This window comes from Dysidea avara, chromosome 2, assembly GCF_963678975.1.
Source record: "Dysidea avara chromosome 2, odDysAvar1.4, whole genome shotgun sequence".
In the NCBI taxonomy this organism is placed as follows: Eukaryota; Metazoa; Porifera; class Demospongiae; order Dictyoceratida; family Dysideidae; genus Dysidea; species Dysidea avara.
The window spans coordinates 50243723-50260889 of record NC_089273.1 but is presented as its reverse complement, the minus strand read 5'-3'; the positions used below and the strand labels follow the sequence as shown (position 1 = coordinate 50260889).

General features: G+C 41.0%; 1 protein-coding gene and 2 long non-coding RNA genes across 3 annotated transcripts in view; 1 reads left to right on the top strand and 2 right to left on the bottom strand.

Moving 5' to 3' along the window:
- Positions 1–17167, top strand: part of LOC136247554 (uncharacterized) — a 90775-nt gene that overhangs the window by 26626 nt on the left and 46982 nt on the right. The gene's annotated exons all lie outside the window — the stretch shown is intronic.
- Positions 174–1052, bottom strand: LOC136247555 (uncharacterized). Its single transcript, XR_010697639.1, has 6 exons — positions 985–1052; positions 690–929; positions 580–642; positions 462–528; positions 339–407; positions 174–286 (listed from the first exon to the last, which is right to left on the bottom strand). It is a non-coding gene; the product is annotated as an uncharacterized lncRNA (long non-coding RNA).
- On the bottom strand, positions 1063–1481 carry LOC136247556 (uncharacterized). The gene is made up of 3 exons (XR_010697640.1): positions 1388–1481; positions 1208–1345; positions 1063–1153 (listed from the first exon to the last, which is right to left on the bottom strand). It is a non-coding gene; the product is annotated as an uncharacterized lncRNA (long non-coding RNA).

The window sequence follows — 17167 nt, the reverse complement described above, 5'->3', positions numbered from 1 at the left end:
ATCCCAAGACGAGGTTCAAGCTTACCCGTGGTGGAACCACCTTTCAAGACGTGGACCCGTCTTTATACTCGTCTCAATCTCGAGACGCGTCGTCATGATGGGCATAATTGTGCCATGCACGCGATCGCTAATCTATATTCGCGACTCCTGGTTTAGGTTATAAAATTCGCGTAAAATTTTAATACTTGCAATATAATATTTACAACACAATTCCCCCATAATCACTGTCACTCCCATTATCTCTGCTTAGTGTGTCAAAAACTTCTAGTCCTCCTTCCTCTTGATACTATAACGTGTACAGATATTAATAAACTGTTGTATACACAACAATTACGTACCACTGTCTTTGCATTCAAAGGGTTCTCGACTATTGTTTAGTTGGTGCTATGTAGCTCAGCTGTTTCAGTCTAAACACAATTAATTTCATTTACCAACTTATCCCTTAATATTATTAGCCTTACCATTTTGCTGTTGGCACTTATTGTCCTGGCATTTTTTCTACCACTATGTTGGCTAGCTGTTTCACTCCTAGCACATAAGTTCATTGATTGACCAATTCCTCAAGAGAGTTATACTTACCATTTTGCTACTAGCACTTCCTTTTCTGTCACTTCTGTCACGATGTTGGGTACACGCTTCACTCTAAAGATACAATTTCACTCACAATTCCTCAACAATATTATACTTACCATTTGGATACTGGCATTTCCTTTCCTGCCACTTCCAACACGTCAAGGAGCCATTTAACTGTAAACACCAGTGGTGAATCTATCTCTTCTACTAGTGCTTTTCATCTTCCCTGGCATTCTTTCTAGCAAAATTTTCTCTAAACACAATGTTTATGGTGCTATGAAGAAATCATTCACGAATGTTGTACACATCATCTCACTGTTTCGAGGTCTGTCTCTTTAATACGTCAACTTCCACAACTACACACACAAAGCCTTGTATTTTAAACTATTCCAAAAAGAATGTTGTACGTACCATTTAATCATTCAAAGTCTTTTTCTTATCCATATAGTGCTACTGTTCTTTCTGTTACTCTGCCACTAGTCAACGTTACTTCAAACAACCAATCCCAAAGATGTTATAATATAGATACAGTCCCAGTCTTTCTATTACTGTCGTCAGCCTTTCAAAGAATTGTTTCACCCTAACCAAAACGATCACCCTACTAGTAAATCAAATGCTGTATGTACCATCTCACTGTTTTCAGGTCTTGCACTATCATCAGTATTTATAGCCATATCCCTCTGAATCAAAAGCGCCCTTTTTGCTTTGCCAGTTCTTCTTTTCCATTTGTTCTCTAATCAGCTCTTCTGCTTCCAACAATTCTTTTGTTGATCTAAGCAAAGCATTATTGAACATTCAAGGATTCTGTACTCACCATCTCATTGCTGATGTATCCACTGGAAGGATCTTAAGAACTGTTGTAGCTGATCACCTGAAATGTCAATTCATCTACGATCTACTTGCTCTAGATATAAAATAATGTTGTAATTGAACAGTGTAAATACTAAACACACTTGGTAGTCTATTAGAAACAGCTTCCCTGTCCAAATTTCTTATTAATGAGCGCCAATAGGAAGAAACTTTTTACGTGACTAGCACATTCCATCCACTGTTACTACGTCTTTCAGCGGCATCATTCAAGTAAAATTACTTCTCAGTTTTCCACGTATCGTATTCTGAACACGTGAAGTCTTCAAATAATGGTGGACTACTAGTCGATCCGTCACTCATCTTTTGGTACGAGCACTTTACCATCTACAAAGCGCTTGCAAACGACGCTAACTTCACAACAACAGCAACAACAAGAGTGGTTACTTCATGCTGAGTTCCATCGCCATGTTCAACAGTTACATCATCACGTGAGAAGCACACTGTCAGACAACTCGAATTAGTGCCGTAGGATAAGCAATCCAGTGCGAGCGTTACAGTGTGATGTAGTACAATGCTGACCCGTGTTCTACAATTTCGTGAAGATTACACTCTGTAGTCAGGTTCGTGTTCTAATATACATTTTAGTGTGTCGATTTTGTTAATGGCGAACTAGACGAGCTCCAAAGTATTGGTGTTATCCATGTTGTAGTTGCACAAACTGGTGACCTGTTCCCGGACCTTGTATGTGCGTCACCCTTGTTGTAATTCCACACACTGTTAACCTCTTTCTTGGTTTCAGTGTTGTAATTTATTGGCTGGTGTGTGTCAATTGTGTTGTGTATCCACGCACTGGCGACCTGTGTTTGGCCGGGTCTTGTAGGTGTGTCAATTGTGTTATGTATTCACACACTGGCTACCTGTGTCCGGGTCTTGTAGGTGTGTCAATTGTGTTGTGTATCCATGCACTGGCGACCTGTGTTCGTGCGGGTCTTGTAGGCGTGTCAATTGTGGTGTGTATCCACACACTGACGACCTGTTTTGGGGTCATGTAGGTGTGTCAATTGTGTTTTGTTTCCACACACTGGCGACCTGTGTTCGGGTCTTGTAGGTGTGTCAATTGTGTTGTGTATCCACGCACTGGCGACCTGTGTTCGGGTCTTGTAGGTGTGTCAATTGTATTGTGTATTCACACACTGGCGACCTGTGTCCGGGTCTTGTAGGTGTGTCAATTGTGTTGTGTATCCACGCACTGGCGACCTGTGTTCGGGCAGGTCATGTAGGTGTGTCAATTGTGTTTTGTTTCCACACACTGGCGACCTGTGTTCGGGTCTTGTAGGTGTGTAAATTGTGTTGTGTATCCACGCACTGGTGACCTGTGTTCGGGTCTTGTAGGTGTGTCAATTGTGTTGTGTATCCACGCACTGGCGACCTGTGTTCGGGTGGGTCTTGTAGGCGTGTCAATTGTGGTGTGTATCCATACACTGACGACCTGTTTTTGGGTCATGTAGGTGTGTCAATTGTGTTTTGTTTCCACACACTGGCGACCTGTGTCCGGGTCTTGTAGGTGTGTCAATTGTGTTGTGTATCCATGCACTGGCGACCTGTGTTCGGGCGGGTCTTGTAGGCGTGTCAATTGTGGTGTGTATCCACACACTGATGACCTGTTTTTGGGTCATGTAGGTGTGTCAATTGTGTTTTGTTTCCACACACTGGCGACCTGTGTTCGGGTCTTGTAGGTGTGTCAATTGTGTTGTGTATCCACGCACTGGCGACCTGTGTTCGGGTCTTGTAGGTGTGTCAATTGTATTGTGTATTCACACACTGGCGACCTGTGTCCGGGTCTTGTAGGTGTGTCAATTGTGTTGTGTATCCACGCACTGGCGACCTGTGTTCGGGCAGGTCATGTAGGTGTGTCAATTGTGTTTTGTTTCCACACACTGGCGACCTGTGTTCGGGTCTTGTAGGTGTGTCAATTGTGTTGTGTATCCACGCACTGGTGACCTGTGTTCGGGTCTTGTAGGTGTGTCAATTGTGTTGTGTATCCACGCACTGGCGACCTGTGTTCGGGTGGGTCTTGTAGGCGTGTCAATTGTGGTGTGTATCCACACACTGACGACCTGTTTTTGGGTCATGTAGGTGTGTCAATTGTGTTTTGTTTCCACACACTGGCGACCTGTGTTCGGGTCTTGTAGGTGTGTCAATTGTGTTGTGTATCCACGCACTGGCTACCTGTATTCAGGTCTTGTAGGTGTGTCAATTGTGTTGTGTATCAATGTACTGCGGAGTGGGGACCTGTATCCGGGTGTTGTAGATGTGTCTATCGTGTTATGTACTGGGGACCTGTATCTGGGTATTGTAGGTGTGTTGTGTATCCAAGCACTGGCGACCTGTATCTGAGTGTTGCAGGTTTGTGAAAAATTTTCTGTTTTGTATCCATGCACTGGCAACCTGCTGCTATGCGTATTTTATTTCTAAGGGATACCTGTGGCATAGTCTAGGTATGTTGGTTGTTTTGTATTTTCACACTGACTATCAAATAGTGCAAATACATGTATTTTATAGACCTTCATTTGCTAGTAAGAAAGACAGTGGAAGAAAATACGACCCAAAGATTGGAGATCAGAACTTAGGCAACCTCAAACCTCATGCTGAATTTAAAGATTGGACATTATGAGGATGAGGCCTTTGAAGACTTGCTGAATTTCCAGATGTTGTGATATATTGTGCATATAATGCAACTGTAGTTTATTGACAATCTATGTAGTGTTTTATTTGCACCCGATTATAATGTTAGTTGGTGGGTGACTGCTCTTTAGAGTGACTGCTTCATTAGCTAGGGTGATTACTCTATTAGGGACTACGTAACATTTAATGATTTCTGCATGGTTTCTATGCAACTACGAATCTGCCATTGTAGTGAAAATCACTGGACTTCTACACTCTTTGGCTATAGTACTTGTGCGGTCAGTGTTGAACTAGTTATTTAGTGTTCACCATCATGCATGCTAGTTTTTCCTCGTGGTTTAGTCCATGGCCCCTAGGTTCTGTCGATGTTATTATCATGATCATTTCCAAGAACAGTATGTTCTCCATCAATATCCATGAACGGACTTAAGCCCATATCATGATCAGTACGTCCTTACCCATTTTCAGTTACAAAGATGGGCTACCGAAATCCCTGTATTTATCATGATTTTAGCTGTGTTGTACTGTCATACTCTGCCTCTGTCAGATGAGTTACTTCTGTCTGCAAAGTACATGCAGTGGTAAAACTACATGCCACTATATATTATGCTATTATATTATAATATTATATTAATGTTTAGTTACGCTACCACTCACCTATTTACGTGCTCTGTTCCTCGGATCTTCATTCTTCACCTCCAGCAATCCATTGATTGAGGAGGGGGTTTGGTAAGTGCCAGGGGGCCTCATCTGCCATGGTATATGGCCTAGGCAAGGTTATGTAATTCCAGCGGGGCCAAAGTAGGAAGTACTTTTGGTTTATTGATGCTTGGGTAATGAAAGAGTTTAGAGCAGAGAAGCGTCTCTGTCCTAAACTCTTTACAATAGAGGCCAAACGGGAGAACCTAGTGGATAAGGCAGATATCCTAAGTGAGGCCCCCTGGCTGTCTCAGACTCCTCTAAGGAGAATGGACGAACTGCTTATAGCAGTAGTAGGTGATGTGTTGACCTGCGGGTCACCACTAATTTGTGTCACGTGGCTTTAGCCAGATTGTGGCAGCATCAACACCTGTGCGCAGGTGCCAGATTGTGCTAGTGATCTGGTTGGGAGAGTGTCTCCTGGTAGTGATCTGGATGGGAGAGCGTCTCCGGCTAGCAATCTGGTTGGGAGAGCATCTCTAGTTGGCAGTTTGAATGGGAAAGCGTCTCCTAATAATGATCTGGATGGGAGAGCATCTTCAGCTAGTGATCTGGTTGGGAGAGTGTCTCCTGGTAGTGATCTGGATGGGAGAGCGTCTCCGGCTAGCAATCTGGTTGGGAGAGCATCTCTAGTTGGCAGTTTGAATGGGAGAGCGTCTCCTAATAATGATCTGGATGGGAGAGCATCTTCAGCTAGTAATGTGGTTGGGAGAGCGTCTCCTGATACTGATCTGGATGGGAGAGGCAAGCAGCTGTTAGCAACCCAATTTCCTGATGGCACTCTGAACTGGAGGGGCTTGTCTGTGACTGCAGGCAGGATAAAAGAGCATCTCTCCTGACAAAGATTTGAACTGCGAGCATCCCTTAATAGCAATCTCTACTTGTGGTAGCAGCTGGCACGGTGAAGGAATCCAGGCTGGCACAGTGAAGGAATCCAGTCAGACCTACAGCTGAAGAACTCGCAACAAAATGCATATGATAGTACAGTCTTTCATGTAAATGTTTAGAGTACAACAACAACAACAACAACAACAACAACATTATGTGTCTACTTAGCTTGCTCCACTGCTTACCAGGGCTGAGCGACACTACCGTTTTAGCGATATATCGTGATGTTTTGAAAGTATCGATATCGCGATATTTTGTTATTAACTATCGTGATACCATGCCTGTACATTACTGTCATTAAAAATCCATTTGTTATGCAGTAGTAGGCTAAGAATTCTTGTAAATGATAAAGTCCACCCATCTGGTTTCCCCTGCAGAGAGGTGTGAACACCATACCAACCTCAAAGCATGTGTTACAATAACTGTTACTGTAAACAAGGATGATAGTGGCTAGTTTGTTATCACCTATAAGGACTTCCTGCAGGGATGCTGAGCAATAAGCTATGTAGCACCAGCTATGATTGACTTATTGGTAAGTATCGTGAACTATTCAGTATCGTGAATAGTGGCTTTAGTATTGATTGTGATACCAAAATGGCAGTATCGCTCAGCCCTACTGCTTACACTACATATGTATGTAAGTACCACTATTGACAATGGGATACTGACTAGAATTTTTAACTGCTAACATACTATGCCAATTAACATAGAGTACCTGTGTGTAGTGAAGTTTGTGAACTGTTCAGTGGGTAGGGACAGGGTGGGAAGATTTGTTACAACAGGTATGAATTACTGCCAACGTGTTCTGCTCACTTTGTTGCGCATGCGTTGTTCTTATTAGAGCCCACTGTTGCATTCTAATATTTTGGGTACTTGCGCAGCCTGCGCTTCACAACATTAACTGTGTTTAATAACTTAAACTTTATTTAATGTTTAGTTACGCTACCACTCACCTATTTACGTGCTCTGTTCCTCGGATCTTCATTCTTCACCTCCAGCAATCCATTGATTGAGGAGGGGGTTTGGTAAGTGCCAGGGGGCCTCATCTGCCATGGTATATGGCCTAGGCAAGGTTATGTAATTCCAGCGGGGCCAAAGTAGGAAGTACTTTTGGTTTATTGATGCTTGGGTAATGAAAGAGTTTAGAGCAGAGAAGCGTCTCTGTCCTAAACTCTTTACAATAGAGGCCATAGGTAGGTCATGATATGTATTATGTATATCGTGATCTACCCCCCCAAGCATCAAGGTTATTTATTTAGACCATGCAATGTGCAGAAATGATGATGGTGGCAACATCTAGTAATATGCAAGATAAGCTATGCTTGCAGCATACAGAAGATGATGATGATGATGTGCAAGCTGAGCAACGGTGACATACAAAACAAGCAGTGGCAGTGAGATACGTTGGTATATGGACAAGCAATGGTGACGACATACATATCAAGCGTGACAGCGTAAACATTAGGAAGACATAACGTACACGCAAACTAACATGCAACTAACAACCCAATGGTGTGCCCCGTACCAATTGCCTGGCAAAGTTGTGGAACACATCCTAACCATAGAACTACAGATATATGATGAAGACACTGTATCGTGTACACATTAGAGCAAGCACTGTGTTTTGAAACAATTCCTGTTGAAGATGTATAGGTTGAAGTTTCCTTTAATGACAATAACATGGACTTTTCTTTGGGACTATTATAAGACTCAAGGGGTATGGTGTGCAAGAAGCTGGCACAACACCATGAAACTACTATGCAAAGTTCTAATATGTACTTGGCTGCTTTTCAACATACAATTTATGATAACCATGTGTTTGTGTTGTTGTTTTTACAAAGCAACTCTTATTATTTCACATTTTACTGGGGGTGTACCAATAGAGAAATTTCTGAACCGATCCAATATAAAGCGATATACTGAGTCAGAACACCGATACCGACCCAATATAATAAAGTGCAGCTATACATTTAGATTAGAGGAAACTGAGAAACTTTAACTTGCCATAAGATACACTTAGTAAGTAGTTCCAAGTCCTAACAATCACTGCCAATGGTTGATTGCCTGTGGTGGTGTGGCCTCAATTAACAGCCCCAATCAACAGCCCAGGCCGTGAGGCACCCACAAGTTTATTTATTTATTATTTTATTATTATTTAGTGTGTGCTCCCACCAAGATAAGTCCAAATCACTCCGTATTTTTAATGGCTTGTAACAGGAGCTCACAAGCGCCGAAGGAGCGCGATACTAGTGGTTCCAACATTTGACTAATTACTTAAACCTCAGTCCATGTAGGGCATTCATCCTATATTCACTGCTACTCAGTGGTTTATTGCATCATCACTTTTAAGCTGTTAATTTTCAAAGGAAGCCATGATGAGTCTAAGTACTTGTGTGCTATTTGTAAACTAAAAGGGACTGAACAACTCTTAACAATGAACTAAATAGCCATATGTTTTGTAAGCTCTCTGTGCTTTACTGAGGACCAAAAACGGAGTTGTGTTGAAATAATTCTTTTAATTACCCTACCAGTATTACTGACACTCTATGGCTGCATATTAACTGCTAGCACCTGTTAACATAACCAAGCACAGCCCAGGAAATTACTGCTCTCTTTATAAGAACATGTTTCATTAACAAAAGATAGAACACAGCTATATCCTGAGTGTCACGCTCCCCCGCGCCCACAAGCTTCTGCTTGTAGAGATGGCTGGTTGTTTCAAGCTGTGTTTCTAGTTTATTCATCCCATGGTTACTTTTTTTATTTTTTTATTTTATATATATATTTTTATAGCTCTCCACTATGATCATTTTTGTATGGTTATAACCAAGAATGTTTGCTATGCGCGTATTTCTATGGCTTCTCGTAGCGTAGCACTTCTTTTCAAGGATAAAACTACTGTTTCCCCAGCTTTGTTTGCTATATAACAGAGGGTATAATGCGGCTTTACCATGGCAAAGACTATTTCGGTATATTATATTGATTTTGGCAGCTGTATTGAGACCAACCAATATTGGCAAAAGACAAAATCGCCATATTGGCCACTGATACGATGTACCGGTACATCCCCACTGATTGTATACAAATATATACAGTGTGTGTGGGGACAGTGTGCAAGATTACACTAGTACACCAATTGGTGTTATACTGTTGCTTACCCGATGCAGCATTTTGTTTGAGGCCGTTTCGCGATAGTTGTGGTGTTTGTCCTCGAAGATTCTAATTGATGCCCACCACGTGATTTCCCTGCATTTTTGTTGATTAGGTGGCGTCCGACGAACTGGTTATGGTATGAGGTGGAGCTGTAGTTACTGTTGGTATTGAGTCCAGCGGCGTCGAGCTGTCCCAGGCGACCGTGACACCGTGCGTGGGCCAAGGTAAGCAACTTGTGGAAACGACCCTGAAGGTGGCTACTAGCATTGTAGTATCGCATCTTGTCGCATCGTCGTCCTGTCCGGAATACTTGTTCCATTAGGCGGCCCTTCCTCCGGCGTGACAAAGCTCTTCGCTTGCTCAATCCAGCAGTCGACCTTCCCAAGGACGACGACCCTCCCTTTCCTCAGTCGGCGATAACTACGAGTATTCATCTTGAAGATTAAAAGCCACTGTAACTGGCAAGATTTGTTACAACAGGTATGAATTACTGCCAACGTGTTCTGCTCACTTTGTTGCGCATGCGTTGTTCTTATTAGAGCCCACTGTTGCATGCTAATATTTTGGGTACTTGCGCAGCCTGCGCTTCACAACATTAACTGTGTTTAATAACTTAAACTTTATTTATCAATGTTATCCACCACCAGACGTAGTGGTATAAATGGTGGGGATTTGACTTTTCGAAAAATTTAATTCTTCACCAACTGGGGAACAACCAATGGTCAAATCTCCATGTAGTATGGCTGGAATATTCTTCAGGAAAATGATTAGCTAAATCTTATAGCTTTCAAGCTAAACAAATGCCTAAAGCAATCAAATACTAGCAGAGCAAAGTTTCTGATCAAATTGGGCCTAAATCCTCCACTAATCCCCTAGCAATCCGAGAGGGTAGTAGGGCTTAATGTTGATAGGTGCTTAAGAAAACCCGGTATAATTAATTTAGACGCTCTAATAGATTTTCCCAATCTAGCTTTAAATTGCACTTCTAAAATGTACCAACGTCACTTGGAGGAGTTACTCTGCTATTAACTCGTGTCCTCAGTCCCTTTATCCAGTCCTTTTACCCATCCCTTTACTTGGGCAGGTGCTAGTAGACATTTATAAGTGCCTCTTACATCGCTGTATCATACAATATGTTAGTCTCGTGTAGCCAGACCGCTTTTTCTCCGTCACGGCACTTATCGAATAGAGATTATAAGCGCCTACTCTGAAATAGGGTCTGGTCCAGAATCAATACGTAAACTCGTTTTCACACCCCAAGCAAGAGCTCGGGGTGTTTAATCAACTTTCGTCATAAAACCTATACTTCCTTTTAAATTTCAAGCCACGTACACACTGGAAATGCCATGAACGATAGCCGGTAGAGTTGATGTGAGACACTGAGGCTGGTATTCTACGGTTAATAAGGGTCACGGATCGATTCCTTGTGAAAACGAAAAGGCTAAAGGCGAACTGAGCAAGGAATCAACCCATGTTCTTTTTAGCTTTAGAAAACCAGCCTCAGGGTTTCTCATCGACTCTACCGGCTATCGTTCATGGCATTTCCAGTGCGTATGTGGCTTGAAAATTAAAAGGAAGTATACGTTTTATGACGAAAGTTGATTAAACACCCCGAGCTCTTGCATGGGGTGTGAAAACGAGTTTACGTATTGATTCTGGACCAGACCCTATTTTGGAGTAGGCGCTTATAATCTCTAATCGATAAGCGCCGTGACGGAGAAAAAGCGGTCTGGCCACGCGAGACTAACAATGTGTGTCTTCCTCTTTACGATCACTTTCCTCCAAGTCTATATGGTGAGCTTCAACAACAAACTTCTTCATCGATCGAGCTACTGCTGCTACTGATTAATGATGTCTCTTCGTCTGGCCATAGATCCTTTACACCCTATGGTCTGGCATAAGCCGGAATCTCTTTTGGCGGTGCCAAGTCGAGCTACTGAAACTGTTCGATTGCAATGTTCACAATATACCCAAGCTCTCTTTCGCCGTTTCCTGTCACTCTGCTCGGTGGACATTCTTTAATACAATACTAGTAGAATGGTGACACTTTAACAAAACTCGTAATTGTCCATATACGAGGTTGAGTTAATAGTAGCATATTAACGAACCCCGTAATTGTCCATATACGGGTATGAGTTCGTAACTGTTCGTAACTATCCCATTTCCATGCATAAAGACGGGCTACCATTTTACCCGTAATTATCATGATTTAAGCTGTGTTGTATACATATATTATTATCATTTTCAATGTAAATAGCTATGACTTCCATGAGTAGTGCCTCCACCTATGGAATTTTTTAATTACATGCTTTCTCAGTAAAAATTTCTTTAGCAATAATCTTTCAGCCTTTACAATGTTCTCCCCCACAAGCTGTGAGTCTATGATTGACTGACTATGACAATTTAACTTTTGAAACTGCAACATATACAACCATAATTATGACAGTTTACATTTAGTTTGAACCATGCACACACATGTCCATTACTACGATTCCTTAGAGCATGGCACAGCTTATAGCAACCATTTATGAGCTCATTCCAGTGTGTAACCTGCAAGTGAACCTGTAAATACTAAATACCTCAATGTATCAATATTCTCATGCTTTCCACCATATTTAGTGAGTCCCCAGCAGCTAGCCTATATATGGCTACCTTTAGAGCTTATACACTTTGCTTGCTTCTTTGTGAGAGGCTGATCACAAGTTAACATGCGTAGGGTGAAATTTTCAATTATCACACTTGATTTTCAGCAATGATCAATGTAAACATAATATTTCATCAGATTTATTATTGAGAGTAACATATTTAAAATATCGTAAGCTAATGCTTTATTGTACTAATTAGTGTAAAACTTCAAACGTCCACAACTTTTTGTTATAGTAAGACACTTCAAACTAGCATCTTTGAAGTATAACATCTGAGGAGGAGATGTTAGAATGATGCAATGAAAAATCAAGGCGGAGAGAAATCTGTGAATAATTAGCAACAATATAGTGTAAGTTGTATTGCGGTTGGTGTAAGACACTTCACTATACGCCGAAGTATCCTCGCAACTATTCAAGGCAAGTCTATACCACGAGGGAGAATCAATCTATTGGCAGTGAAAGTGGAGAAACTTGAATACAGCTAGCAATTACTGTATATTGGTGCTGGCTTGTCTTGTCACAGCAACGCAGCTAATTTTCTATGACTAAGACACCAATACCTGCCTTGGCATTCCAGTTTACCTATGGCACTATAATAGGGTGGTGAAGAACATGCTGGTTTGGTCAGTTGTGCTATTGTTTTGTTGACAATATTTCAGCAGTTAACAATAAATTCTTGTGTGGATAACTAATTAACTAACATGGTTAGCCGCAAGTCTCTTAGTACTAAGAGACTTGCGGTGGAGTCTCATCGTGAATAGGAAACTTCTATTTTAATGAATTTCAAAGCATTGCTACCATACCATTTTCTAATTCCCCAAAGAGGATTTTAGAAGATTTTGGATATGTTGTTCTCCAAAAAATTCTGCATCAAAATAATACCAAATTTATCTTGATACCATTTTTTTCCAAGTATCACCCTTTACCAACCAGACTGATCAACTAGGTATGTATCACCCTTCTTAGCCCTTCCCTAAATTATTTTGTAACCACTTGCATGCATATAAGTACTTACTGTACTTTATTTAGCAGCTCTACATAGTACATTTTACGGTACATTTTACAGTACAGTGCCACACCCTTGTCAATAGTAAGTGGTATATAGAGTGTTATGTGAATATTAAACAAACATAATGTATACCTTTTGCCTCAAAATACAGGTATGCAAGGTAGAGTGACTATTGCTCTTTTCCATGGTAAAATTATCTAATCAAAAACAGCCAAGCTGTAAAAAAAGGGTGCGGTCTCCAAAAAAGCCAGGGTGAAAAAAATGTGAAATCAAAGGTGGCCGCCAAGAAATGGCTGTGATGGTAGGTTAATGGCAAAAATTTTAATAGTGACAATTCAGGTGAATTTGTGTTGCCTCCTCCACTAGGATTCGGTACCAAATTCACCTGAATTGTCGTTATTAAAATTTTTGCCATTAATCTACCATCACAGCCATTTCTTGGCCGCCACCTTTGATTTCACATCTTTTTTCACCCTGGCTTTTTTGGAGGCCGCATCCTTTTTTTACAGTTTGGCTGTTTTTGATTAGATATCACTTCTTTTTGTAATTTCATACCTAAAGCCAGCTATGGCCAGCTTTAGGTATTTCTTTTAACTTGTCTTTTTCTTTACCACAGATCTAGAGAGAAGATTATTATGAAGAAGATTTTTATGATTTGTTTAGTTACATGTATTTTAGCAATAATATTATTTATAATTTTGTTGGTTGATCATAAAAATAAGTCACACAAGTTTAACTGTTTGCAGCTACAGGGAAATGTGTATGTAGTTCTTTTCTACAGGGAGCCTCATAATGTAACTGTACTCTTTGACTACATGGTGAATGGTTTGTAGTTGAACTTGCCACATGGTGGCTTATTTCTAGCTGAAATACTCTATAAAATATAGCTGAATTCGCTCCCGTTTCCAGTTGATCTCTCTACAGGGTGACTTGTTTCTAGCAGATCTCTCTACAGACTGATTTATTTCTGTACAGTTGATCTCTACAGGGTGAATTGTTTCTAGCTGATCTTTCTACAGGGTGACTTGTTTCCAGTTGAACTCTCTACAGGGTGACTTGTTTCTAGCTAATCTTTCTACAGGATGACTTGTTTCTAGCTACACTCTCTACAGGGTGACTTGTTTCTAGCTGATCTTTCTACAGGGTGACTTGTTTCTAGCTACACTCTCTGCAGGGTGACTTGAAATGTAGTTGAACACCCTACTGGGTGACTTGATCCAGATGATTTCTCTACAGGGTGATTTGTTTCTGTACAGGGTTATTTGTTTCTAGCTGATCTCTCTACAGGGCTGCTTGTTTCTACTGAGCTCTCTACAGGGTGACTTGAAAAATAGTTAAACTCTTTGCAGGTAACAGGGTAACTTGCCTAACTGATCTCTCTACAGGGGGATTTGTTTCTAACTGAATATTGTGCAGGGTGATTCTGATCTTTCTACTGAGAGATTTGTTCATAGTTGAATTCTCCATTGGTTGACTTGAAAAGTAGTTGGGCTCTTACAAGGTGGTTTGATCACGCTGACATCCCACAGCCTCACTCTACAGGGTGTCTTGTTTCCAGCTGATCTCTCTATAGAGTGATTTTTCTAGTAGATCTCTCTACAGCGTGATTTTTTCTAGCTGATCTGATTTATTTCCAGCTGAACACTCAGAGAAAAGCCTATGAAAATATGCTGGTAAACCATGAAATTTCATGTAGTTTTCAAGGACACTGCCTATGAAAATTTGACAATTCATGGCCACTGTAATCATGAAATTTTCTTGTGCCATGAAATAATTTGTCAGTGCTATAAAATTACCAGTAAATCATGAGTATTTTATGGCAAGGATATTACAATGAACTATCAATTAAATGACTTTCATGGCACTTAATGGGGATTAGTTTACTGTTCATGGATAATCCATAGGTGTTTCATGGCACTGTTCTCTGGTAGTGCTATATGGTGCAGACTTCGTCTATCTGATCTTTCTACAGGGTTACTTGTTTCTGACTAATCTTTCAACAGTGTGGTTTGTTTCAAGCTGATCTTTCTACAGGGTGATTTGTTTCTAGCTAATCTTTCTACAGGGTGACTTGTTTCTAACTCATCCTTCTACAGGATGATTTGTTTCAAGCTGATCTTTCTACAGGGTGATTGAAATATAGCTAATCTCGCTGCAGGGTGATTTGTTTATAGCTGATCTTTCTACAGGTGATTTTTTTCTAGCTGCATGATTTCTATACGGGTGATTTCTTGCTGGTTGAACTCTCTACAGGCTGACTTGTTTCTACCAGATCTCTCTACAGGGTGATTTGTTTCGAGCTGATCTCTCTACAGGGTGATTTGAAATGTAGCTTATCTCTTTACAAGTCTATACTGTCTCCCCTACAGGGTGACTTCAAATGTAGCTGTTGAACCCTTTGCAGGATAACTTGTTTCTAGCTGATCTCTCTACTGAAAGAGTTTGTTTGTAGCTGAACTCTCTACAGGGTTGCTTATGTCTAGCTGAATCACTCTACAAAATGTAGCTAAATTCTCTCCAGGTGGTTTGTTTTTAGCTGATCTCTCTACGGGTGACTTGCTTCCAGCTGAACTGTCTACAAGGTAACTTATTTCTAGCTGATCTCTCTACAGAATGAATTGTTGCTAGCTGATTTCCTAGGGTGGATTGTTTCTTGCTAATTTCTCTACAGGGGGACTTGTTTCTACCAGATCTCTCTACAGGGTGATTTGTGTTGAGCTGATCTCCTTACAGGGTGGTTTGTTTCTAGCTGATCTGTACAGGGTGAATTGTTCTTAGCCAATTTCTCTACAGTTTCCAGCTCAACTCTCTACAGGGTGACTTGTATCTGGCTGACCTTTCTACAGGGTAATTTGTTTCTAGCTGATCTCTAAAGGGTGAATTGTTTCTAGCTAATTTCTCTACAGGGTGACTTGTTTCTACCACATCTCTCTAAAGGGTGATTTCTGTCTAGCTGATCTCTCTACAGGATGATTTGAAATGTAGCTTATCTCTTTACAAGGTCACTTGACTCTCTACAGAGTGACTTCAAATGGATTTGAACTCTTTGCAGGATAATTTGCTTCTAGCTGATCTTTCTACTGAAAGAGTTTGTTTGTAGTTGAACTCTCCACATGGTTGCTTATTTCTAGCTGAAACACTCTACGAAATGTAGCTGAATTCTGTATAGGGTGACTTGTTTCTAGCTGATCTCTCTATGGGTGGCTTGTTTCCAGCTGAACTCTCTACAGGGTGACTTGTTTCTAGGTGATCTTTCTACAGGATGATATGTTTCTAGCTGATCTCTACTCAGCTCTTTATGGGGTGACTTGAAGCGTAGCTGAACTCTCTACAGAGTGATTTGTTTGCTGCTGAACTGTCTTCAGGGTGACTTGTTTGAGTTGAGCTCTCTACAGGATTACTTGATTGTAACTGAACTCTCTACAGGGCTTTGTTTTTGATACTAGTTGGAGGGTGACTTGAACTCCCTATGTTGTTAGCTGAACGGTGACTTGATTGTAGGTTGACTTATAGTGCGTTTACACTAGCAGTTGGGCACGGTACGGCACAGTACAGCACGGCACGGTACCCTTAATTTTGCTAGTGTAAACGGGTATCGATCCGAGCCAAAGCATTACGTGCCGGGCTAGCCTGGCCCTGCTACTTCAACCATGCTGGCTCGGTATGGCACGGCATGGTAGACAAATTGAAACAAACCTTGCTATATCCTTGGCTGCTGTACATAAATATGATGGCTTCTACCATGGCCAAACATGAAACAAAGTCCAGTTACCACGTTCGATTTGAAATAAGCTGTCCATTGAGCGGTAGCCGCTGATATTGTCCCTCAAACGGATTGCTGGTAACTTGTACGACAGCAACAGCTTGAAATGAGCTTGAAAACGGTGAGGGCATCTCGTAGGACGATACTTTAGCCATCTCGTGCTTATGTATAAACTTGCCCAGCACGGTTATTTCCTTACCAATGTAAACGCGCACTTAAAACGTAGCGTACCGTACCGTGCTGTACCGTACCAAGCTGGAGCTACTAGTGTAAACGCACTATTATTGCGCAGCTGAATGTTCTATTAGGGTGACTGCACTATTAAAGTATCTCGATTGCGCATTTGTTACACCTAGTTCACTTTCATAGCATAGCTCAGTGGACTTTAATCTGATTCCTTGTAAACCACTGAAAGATCACTCTAAAATGATTTATCTACCCCTCTACCTGATTTCAACTGATTCCGCTAACTAGTTTGCCTGGTACTAGTTTGCCTGGTAGATGTGGCAAGTACTACCTTTTTTATTAACAAAACTCAATCATGCGCATTTTACATATGGTTGGCATTTTTGTTATGGCTCCATGACTGTTAGTGTGATTTCTTTCAAACCACAAAAGGTTTGTACTACGATGGTTACTCCATGTACAGACCAATTGTCAAGTCATTCCTTCAGGTGGTTTACCCTGCATGACAAAATCGCAATCGAATTTTTCGACAATTGCGTGTAACTCCCTTGTTCTTTATCCAAAGTGTACAATATTTGGACTGTAAATGTGCTAAATTACGTTCTTACAGCCTTCCAAATTTGAAGAAAATCGACTAAAGCATGCGCGAGTTATAACAATTTTTCTAAGTGGTACGAAAAGAAGAAGAATAAGAAGATAAAGAAAAATACAAAGAAACCGAGACGAACTTTGATAGCGCATATCTCAGTGATGGCC